Source organism: Cervus elaphus, chromosome 30 (assembly GCF_910594005.1).
Source record: "Cervus elaphus chromosome 30, mCerEla1.1, whole genome shotgun sequence".
Classification (NCBI taxonomy): domain Eukaryota; kingdom Metazoa; phylum Chordata; class Mammalia; order Artiodactyla; family Cervidae; genus Cervus; species Cervus elaphus.
Genome location: NC_057844.1, coordinates 13,395,513 through 13,406,336, shown reverse-complemented (window position 1 = coordinate 13,406,336; position 10,824 = coordinate 13,395,513).

The following is a 10,824-nucleotide window of genomic DNA, read 5'->3' as shown; positions in this document are numbered from 1 at the left end:
TGACACAGCTCCGCCCCTTCCCCCCAGCATTTCCAGGGAGGACCACTCACAGCGCGCCAGGCCCACTGGCCCCATCCAGACCTCGACAATTGGCATCGAGGGATCTCCAGGCCCTAATGCTCACCCTTCCGTCGTGAGGCGATGTCAGAATCGGGAAGTAAAGCCTTGATCACGGAGAAACCAAGACCGAGATGAAAAGCTAGCATGTTTAGAATCAAGGTAGAATCGGAAGGGCTAGTCCAGTGACGTTGCAGTCTCCTCGAAGACATCTATTCCTCAAGAGTGGAGATACCTGACAGATGAGGAGGACATTTTTAAGTGTATCTTCATTATGAGTTTTGCCCTGGTTGGGAGAGAGGAGGGCAAGGAAGAAAGGGCATATTCATATGTTCGTTTCTTCACTTAGCAAATTTTTGTTGAGCTTCTATGTTAGGGACTATTCCAGACTCTCGATTGAGCACCCTCAAAAACACGTAAATCTAGGTTCTGGGGAGTTTATGGGCAGGGGAGAAAAATATCTTGGTGTTAAGCTCCACGCAGAAGAAATTCAGGGAATGATGTGATGACGATTGCAATGGCCCTTTTGAGGAGGAAACATTTAGGAAGTGGTTTGCGTAACAGGCATGCAAATATCAGAGAAGCTTTTGGGGCAAAGGAAACTGCTAATTCTAAGGCCCTAAATTGGGTTTGAGGGGGAAGGTATGAAAAAGTAAAAGGAAAGTAAGCTTGGAAACACTTGGAGAAGTAAACAAGCATAGGTTACATCCTGTAGGGTTTTCTAAGGCAATATAGGAATTGGTTTATTCTGAGTGCAGTGGAAAACACTGGAGAGTTTTAAATAGGGAAGAGACACCTATGGTTTAATAATTTTAAGCTCTTCGCTACAGAGCACGGATCTTAAGAAGGCCACAGAGGAAGAAGGGAGATTAGAGGATTAGTAATCTATGTAAGAAGGAGCCCCGAAAATTTTAATTTCCGATGACATTGACATTCCTGTTCTAAAATCTGTTAGGTCAAAGTCCTGGTTCTGTTAGCCATATTTTGTTTAAAAAAAATCTAGGTATTCTTCAGTTACTGCTGTTTAATTACAATTGGAGAAATAAATTGGAAATTTTGTTACACGGGAAAACGAATGGCCCAAAAAAAATCATTACCTTTGATTTTTTCCCCTCCATTGACAACACACAGATAACCACCTCTTCTGTCCAAAGGTCAGTTCTAAAAATAGCCAACATAAAATGATGTTCAATGCAGATATTTATTCCTGAGTATAAGATTTGAAAAGGTAGAGGTTTAGGGCTAGAAAATGGAGATGTTTCACTAACAAAAACAGAAATCAGGAGAACTGAGTTCCAACTAGAAGAACTCATTAATTGGTGACTCAGCCAAATCAAGCAAGGTACCTTATCATCTGTGAGTCTCAGTTTCCTCATGCATAAAACAAGGCAATGAACTAGCCTGCACGCAAAGTGGTTAAGCCTGAATTACATTTTGGCATGCACACACCAGCAAGAGGGAAGCTGGAAAGGGAAATGAAATGAATTTTTATAGAAACCTAACAGAGTCAGCACAAGTCAAATGAAATTAGAAGCTCGTACACACACACACACACACACACACACGTATGCACGCACATACAGCAGCTGAGAAACTATCAAACTGATTAATACAGATACCAGGAATGCTTCCCTAAGAAACCTTGGCCTTCTCAGAGTTTGAAAACGGAAACATTGCCACCTGCTCAACCTCGTATTCCCTTTCTCTGCAGCTATTTTGAATCTATGTAGTGTTTAATAAATAATGATTCACATATTCCTAATCAAAATTTAAGAACTAGAAAAGAAATATTTAAAAGATCTGGGGCAATATTTTAAAATTAAGCCAACACCTCGATTTTAATGAAAATAAGATTTCAACACTATAGGGTTATTTTTTTTGAAAGGAAAAATACTGAATGAGAAAGAGTATTATTTTAACATATTAAGAGCATTCATTTAAAATGCTGAGGGAACCAAGTACTCTGAATGCTGTTTGCAGTCCTTATAATGATTAACTGAAACAGCTGCTCAGTACTGCTAATTTAATGCCCAATGGGCACAGCTCTCCCATTCTAACCTAAACTAATACAGCAATAAACCCTCCCAGCTCAAGCTAGCAAGACAGTCACTGTTGTCTCTTGCCGGCTACAATTATTTCTAGGCCAACGAATATAAAATAGGAAGAAATTAGGATTGAAATCCATTTCTACAGGTGTCCCTAGTTTCTAGATTTTTTTATTTTCTTTTTTAACAACTTTATTGATATATAATCCACATATCATACAGTGTTCAAATGTACAATTCAGTGGTGTGGGTATACTCCCAGAGTTGCCCAATCATCAGCAAAATCTAACCTTGGAACAATTTTTTCCCCCAAAAGAAACCCCTTATCCATCCTCCACCCTGTCCCCAGCCCTACACAACAGCTATTTTTTTTTATAAAAAATTTTTTTATAAATTTTCCTTTACTGGAAATTTTGTATTAACAAAATTATCCAATATGTGGTCATTTGTCTCACTCAGGTAGTTTAATGTTTTCAAGGGCCATCCATGTTGTAGCATGTATCAGTACTTCATTTTTAATTGCCCAATAATGATTCCATTGTATGGATATAGCACATTTTATTTATCAGCTTATCAGTTAATAGACATTTGTTTCCACTTTGGGGCTGTTTGTGTGGATGTTGCTTATTCTTTTTTAACACTTTAAAAAATAATACATATCCAGTTTACAAGTCCATATTTTTTTCTCCAAGCACAGTTACTTTGCTCCTTGATATTTAGTCACTGAGTCATATCTGACTCTTCAGGACCTGGTGGACTCTAGGCTGCCAGGCTCCTCTGTCCATGGGATTCTCCAGGCAAGAATATTGCAGTCGGTTGCCATGCCCTTGTCCTGGGGATCTTCCCAGACCCAGGGATTGAACCCAGTTGGATTCTTTCCCACTGGGCCACCAGGGAAGCCCCTAGCTTTGTCTTTTTTGCCTGCTCTTTGAAATCTGCACTCAGCCCCAGAAGGCTGACATTTCTACTTGGGTGTTTCACATCTGGCCACATCACTGCCCTGTTTAAACCTTTCAGTGGCTTATGCTTGGCCTGCCCATGATCTTCCAACTTTCTTCCCTGCTCTGACCTCATCCTCTCTCTCAGATAGTCTTCGTTTCAGTTCCTGGACGTAGGACCAGACCCTCCTTGCTTCAGAGCCATCCCACAAGCTGTTCCTTCCTTATTAAATGTTCTTTCTCTCCCCATTCCCCTTAGCCTCTGAATGAACACCCGTGAATCTGCCAGCATCCTGCCCTGCTCTCAGTTCATCAAGAACTCTTCGTAACTCCCCAGACTAAGCTCCTCCTTATCTGGGACTCTCTATGTTTTCTTCAAAGCATTCATCAACTTAAAATGATTTCTATTTGAGTAATTGTTTGGTTACTCTCTGTCTCTTTCCCCTGCTAGACTGCAAGATCCCTGAGCAGGAACCACATCTGTTTTTACTTAAACATGCCTGGCACATAGCAGGTGTTGGTAGTTATTCAATAACTATTCAGAGGAGGTAAGGGAGGGAGGGAAGGAAGGAGAGAAGAAGAAAGAGAGGAAGAAGGAGAAGGAGGGGGTGGGGAGGAGATGGGGAGGAAGAGGAAGAAGAGAAAAATAAGGAGGAAAGGAGGAAGGAAGAGAAAGGGAGGAGAAGGAGGGGAGAGTGGGGAGGAGAAAGAAAGGGAAGAAGGAAGGAAGAGAAGGTAAGGAGAGTTCTATTTTTCCCTCTTTTTCTAGACTTGAACTAGATTTTAGGCCCACCATGGAGACTCTTGGGCCCACAGTACTACCTCAGCAAACCAAAACTTAGAGAACTTTCATGTTCCTGTAATTCATCCACTAGACCAGAAACATATATTCAGTCAGACAAACCCCTCTGTTCTTTCCTGGGGAATCCCATGGACAGAGGAGCCTGGCAGGCTACAGTCCATGGATCGCAAAGAGTCGGACATGACTGAGCAACTAAACAGCAACAAATCCCCAAATGCCAAGGCAACGCTGAGTTGATGTCCTTGTTCCTTCTCACCCCAAGCAAGGTTAACAGTGTGGCCTCAGGCACTCGGATATTTTCTATTTTTGTTTTTCCCTGTTCTTTAACCTGTAAAAGCTTCCTGCCTTTCACTCCATTTGGCAATTCTCGGAATGGAGGCTGTCTACTTCATGAAGAGTTAGCTCATTTGTATCACCTAAATTGTTTAAGCATTTTTTTAATACCAGGAATCTTCAGCAAAGTCCTGATAAATATTGTAAGGCCAGTCTGTTGTAAGGCCAGTCTGTGCTGTGGTACAGGAAATGAATAGAAAGCCTGGCCCAGGCTTGAGATGGTGTTGCAGGGGACGCACACATCCCCTGCCCCTTGATGCCTACAGAGAGGGTGATGTGCGGAAAGGAAGGCAGTGGTGTACAGTGAAGCTGAGGCCTCAGTGTGACAAGTCAGGCTGTGTCTGCTTTATCTAACATATGCCAAGGAAAGCCTCGGCGGTCCCCAGTCCCCAGGACACACTTTAGTGGACTGATTCCCAGCAGTCAGGTTAGTGGCTGGTGGATCTCCTCCAAAGTAGTCTTGCCATTTAATGAAAATGTTACTTCCATTTGTCTGCATAGCCTAATGGAGCCAAGACATTTGAGTTATAGGCACATGAAAGAATGCTGGCCCAGCCTGGATGAATGATTTGTTCTGCTCACCTGGGGCATTGAGCGTTATGTGTTGTGGCTGTTGTTTAGTGAGTCATGTACAACTCCTTTGTAACCATCCAGACCAGCCCGCCAGGCTCCTCTGTCCATGGGATTCTCCAGGCAAGAATACAGAGTGGGTTGCCATCTGCTCCTCCAGGGGATCTTCCCAACCCAAAGATCAACCGCATCTTCTGCATTGGCAGGCGGATTCTTTATCACTGAGCCCCCTGGGACGCCCACTGAGTGTCATGGTTCTGACTAAAGTTAGCTCGTTCAGTCTTGTTCTGCCTTTCCACGGGACTAGGCATGCGACACAAAGCTAGCTGTCGGTGTAATCCCCCTAATGACCTTTTGACGACAAAGCAGGCATCATCTTTCCTCCGGACCTCTGGAGCTTTACACCAGCAACCTCTGACAGCCAGGAGTAGATTCCATGTCGCTTCCTGTTTGAAAACTTGAGTCTCCCTTTGGCCCACTGGCTGAATTCCTGTTTCCTGCCTGAGTGATGGTTCCAGCTGGCTATTCACTTGTGACAGAGAGATGTCAGTCCTTCTTTGTCACGCTGCTCTCTGTTTGGGGATTTGGGAGGCTTTAGTAATAATAAATCAATACTCACGTTATGTAGAATATTGGAAAATACGGGAAAAGAGACTAGAGCTGATCCCCTTTCTGGTGGTTGCTTTACACACATTACCATTTCCCTGATGGCTTAGACTGTAAAGAATCTGCCTGCGATGCAGGAGAGGTGGGTTCAGTCCCTGGGTCGGAAAGATCTCCTGGAGGAGGGAATGGCAACCCACTCCAGTATTCTTGCCTGGAGAATCCCACGGACAGAGGAGCCTCATGGGCTACAGTCCATGGGGTGGCAAAGAGTCAGACATGACTGAGCAACTAACGTTTTCACTTTACGTACATTGTTTAGTAATATTTAATAAACCAACTTTGGAAGGTGGGAAAATATGAAAGTTATAATTTCATCAGCCAGTTAAAAACATAAAAATACTTTTAAAATTTAAAAGATGAAGTATCTCATTCATGACTTTGTTTTGCGTGAGTGATTACTCAGTCATGTCCGACTGTTTGTGACCCCATGGACTGTCGCCCACCAGGCTCCTCTGTCCGTGGGATTCTCCAGGCAAGAATACTGGCGTGGGTTGCCATTTCCTCCTCCAGGGGATCTTCCTGACTCAGGGATTGAACCCTCATCTCCTGCCTTGGCAGGCAGATCCTTTACCACTGAGTCACCTGGGAAGCCCTGCCTTTGTTTCACTAGTGTGTGTATTACATCACAATCTGTTGTGTCATTTATAACACTTACCTTACTCCTTTGTAATGAGTCTCCTGAAGGACAAAAGTTCACCTTAACCTTTTGTATAAAATGATCCCTAGTTAACATTTTTTGTTGTTTGTTTTTACTGCAGTATAGTTAGTTTACAATGATGTGTCTGTCTCAGCTATACAGCAAAATGACTCATAGACATATACACATTCTTTAATGTTCTTTTCCATTATGGTTTATCCCAGTAATAATTTTATGTATAGTAGGTATTTATTAAATGCTCTATGACTTCTAAAATCATGACTATAAGTATTAGTAAACAGTACAGAGGATAATGCAGAAGTGCCACTCCAAATTAAAGACATATTGAATTGGAAAAATATATTTGAGTGCTATTATATATCATACTAATATATAATAATTCTTCTGATTTAAAACATAATCAGTTCAGTTCAGTCGCTCAGTTGTGTCTAACTCTTTGCGACCCCATGAATCGCAGCACGCCAGGCCTCCCTGTCCATCACCAACTCCCAGAGTTTACTCAAACTCATGCCCATTGAGTCAGTGATGGCATCCAGCCATCTCATCCTCTGTCGTCCCCTTCTCCTCCTGCCCTCAATCCCTCCCAGCATCAGGGTCTTTTCCAATGAGTCAACTCTTCACATGAGGTGGCCAAAGTATTGGAGTTTCAGCTTCAGCATCAGTCCTTCCAATGAACACCCAGGACTGATCTCCTTTAGGATGGACTGGTTGGATCTCCTTGCAGTCCAAGGGACTCTCAAGAGTCTTATCCAACACCGCACTTCAAAAGCATCAATTTTTCGGTGCTCAGCTTTCTTCACAGTCCAACTCTCACATCCATACCTGACCACTGGAAAAACCAGAGCCTTGACTAGACGGACCTTTGTTGACAAAGTAATGTCTCTGCTTTTTAATATGCTATCTAGGTTGGTCATAACTTTCCTTCCAAGGAGTAAGCGTCTTTAAAACATCATAGTCATAGCTAAATTACTAACTTAACTTCCAATATGTAAAATACAGGTATACTGTCTTTTAAGAAAACATAATGTATAATTGTATGAAATTCAAAAACAATGTCTAAATGTAACTGCTTCATAAGACAGTTTTTAAAAATATCAATGCCCTACTTATTTTGCATGGTTGGTATAGAGTTAATTGTGGGCTTTCCAGATGGTGCAGTCATAAAGAATCTGCCTGCCAGTGCAGGAGACACAAGAGACACGTGTTCAGTGCCTGGGTCGGGAAGATCTTCTGGAGGAGGAAATGGCAACTCACCCCAGTATTCTTGCCTGGAGAATCCCACGGACAGAGGAGCCTGATGGGTGACAGTCCATGGGGTCGCAGAAGAGTTGTACGTGACTGAATGCAAGCACAAAGAGTTAATCATAAAATAGAAGAGCAACGTTTTATAACATAAATTCTTAGTACAGTGACTTCCCTGGTGGCTCAATGGTAGAGAATCCACCTGTCAGTGCAGGAGACACAGGTTCAATCCCTGCTCTGGGAAGAACCCACTTGCCAAGAATCAACTGAACTCATGCGCCAAACTATTGAGCCTGTTCTCTAGAGCCGGGGAATCCCAAGTGCTGAGCCCATGTGCCACAACTACTGAAGCGCCTGTCCTCTAGAGCCCATGCCCCACAACAAAAGAAGCTTCCGCGATGAGAAGCCGGAATGTGGCAGCTGGAGCGTAGCCCCCTCCTGCAGACCACAGCTCTGTGATCCAGCGGATGTTGGCAATTGGGTCTCTGGTTCTTCTGCCTTTTCTAAATCCAGCTTGAACATCTGGAAGTTCTCGGTTCACATACTGTTGAAGCCTGGCTTGGAGGATTTTGAGCATGACCTTGCTAGCATGTGAGATGAGTGCAATTGTGCAGTAGTGTTAAACATTCTTTGGCATTGCCCTTCTTTGGTATTGGAATGAACTCTGACCTTTTCCAGGAGCTTTTCTGACGTGGGTAGCCATTCCCTTCTCCAGAGGATCTTTCTGACCCAGGCAGGATGGAACCTAGGTCTCCTGCATTGCAGGCAGATTCTTTATCATCTGAGCCACCAGGAAAGCCCTGCCTTTTGAAAGCCTGTCCATATCTCACATTTGATTGTACAGGTTGCTATCCTTATCAGTTGCTGTAATAAGATTCTTACAAGGATCTTGTTATCTTGAAACATCATGCTTAAAGGCAAGGTGTAATGGGTGTAACATGATTCTTACAGAGCTCCTGTTTCACACTTAAATAGCCTTTAACTCTCTTTTTCAGGTGCATGCATTGGTGGCAAGTCATTTCAGTTTTGTTGTTGTTATTTAGTCACTAAGTCGTGTCTAACTCTTTGTGACCCCATAGACTGTAGCCCACCAGGCTCCTCTGTCCATAGGCTTTCCCAGGCAAGAATAGTGGAGTGGGCTGCCATACCCTCCTCCCAGGGATCTTCCTGACCCAGGAATCAAACCCTCATCTCCTGCATTGGCAGGCAGGCTTTTTACCACTGGCACCACCTGGGATGGTCAGTAGCTATTCTGAAATTCCTGTATAAACATCTGATGAAAATAAGATCCTTAGTAAAATATAATCGACAGAATACCACACTACCTTTTGTGAATGGGTTGCGGAAATGTCATTCTTTTATGGAAAATAGAAGTCAAGACTTCACTAGCTTGGTGCAAAAGTAATTATGGTTTTGCACTGTAGACCTTTGCCATCTGACATTGGAATACAGTCTTAAATAAATGTGGTTATGTTATACATCATTTTGATGCACGTTTCTTGCTTTATGTTTTTTTGCTAATGACACTACTTGCTGTTTATTTTAGACTATAGAAATGATGTTAGACAAAAAACAAATTTGAGTGATTTTTTTTTTCAAGTTCAAAATGGGTTGTAAAGCAGTGGAGAGAACTCACAAGATCAGCAATGCATTTGGCCCAGGAACTGCTAGTGAATGTACAATGCAGTGATAGTTCAAGAAGTTTTGCAAAGGAGACGAGAGCCTTGAAGATGAGGAGCATAGTGGCCAGCCATGGGAAGTTGACGACAATCAAATGAGAGCCATCATCGAAGCTGATCCTCTTAAACTACGTGAGAAGTTGCCAAAGAACTCAAAGTCAACCATTCTATGGTCATTTGGTATTTGAAGCAAATTGGAAAGCTGAAAAAGCTTGATAAGTGCGTGCCTCATGAGCTGACCACAAATCAAAAAAATTGTTTTGGAGTGTCATCTTCTTATTCTATGCAATAGCAACGAACTATTTATCCATTGGACTGTGATGTGAAACAAAAACTGGATTGTAGACACCAACCAGAGACAACTAACTCGGTGGCTGGACCAAGAAGAAGCTCCAAAGCACTTCCCAAGGCCAAACTGACACTAAAAAAAGTCATGGTCACTGTTCAGTGGTCTGCTGGCCTGATCCACTACCGCTTTCTGAACCCCAGAGAAACCATTACATCTGAGAAGTATGCTCAGCAAATCGATGAGATGCACCAAAAACTGCCATGCCTGTAGCCGGCATCGCTCAACAGAAAGGACCCAATTCTCCATGACAATGCCTGACCACGTGGCATGTCGCACAACCAGCGCTTCAAGAGTTGTATGAATTGGGCTACTCTTGCCAACCAGCTACCACTTCGTCAAGTGTCTCAATGAGTTTTTTGCAGGGAAAATGCTTTCACAACCAGCAGGAGGCAGAAGATGACTTCCAAGAGTTCATCGAATCCCAAATATGGATTTTTACACTACAGGAAAACAAACTTATTTTCTCATTGGCAAAAAATGTATTGACTGTAATGGTTCCTATTTTGATGAATAAAGTTGTGTTCAAGCCTAGTTATAATGGTTTAAAAGTCAGTCCGAAACCACAATCACTTTTTCATCAGCCCAATACTAGGTACTTCTTGGGCTTTAGTGTCAACTTGCCAACTTTAATATTAGTCTGATTTTTTATGACTATTCTTAATTATTATGAACATTCCTTGCTCACTGTACTCTTTATGTAATGCCAAGAATTCAGCTAAATTCCAGGAGGAACTAAAGCCCTCGGTGGATGTCTGCTGAAAGGTACGTTATCCTATTCGATTCTGAATCATTATTACCTCCTCATATTGGCATCCTCCAAAGTGCCTGCATTTCTACCTGGTCTCTACCAAAAAGGTCAATGCAGCCTTCTGCTACAGCATCCTTCATTAAAACAGAACTGGACAATGCCATTTTGCAAACAGACAGCTCTTTCTGAAGAAATAATTGATCCTTAGATGCCATTTGGAATTTGTAGGACATGGTATATAGGACATGGCATGTCCTTCTGCCAGGACATGGCAAATGCTTCCTCTTCTTGTTTCTAATGATGTGATTCACCACCTTCCCTGGAGACAGGGTTTTGTGACACCAAAATGTTCCGTCCTCTGATCCAGCCTGTATTCCACTCTTGTCCCTCATCCAGAAATGACAATAATATATGAAAAGTCTTAGTTGATCAGTCATGTCTGACTCTTTGGGACCCCATGGACTGTAGCCCGCCAGGCTCCTCTGACCATGGAATTCCCCAGGCAAGAATACTGGACTGGGTTGCCATTCCCTTCTCTACAGTATCATTCCAACCCAGGGATTGAACCTTGGTCTCCTGCATTGCAGGCAGATTCTTTACCATCTGAAGCCCATAATATATGAAGAGACCCAGGAAATTCTCTGTCTTCCCTCAGACAGAAGTCTCTCTCAAATTACCTACAAGTCAGAGAAGATTGTTATGAATTGCCATGAATTCTGACCTCTGTTCATTTGTTA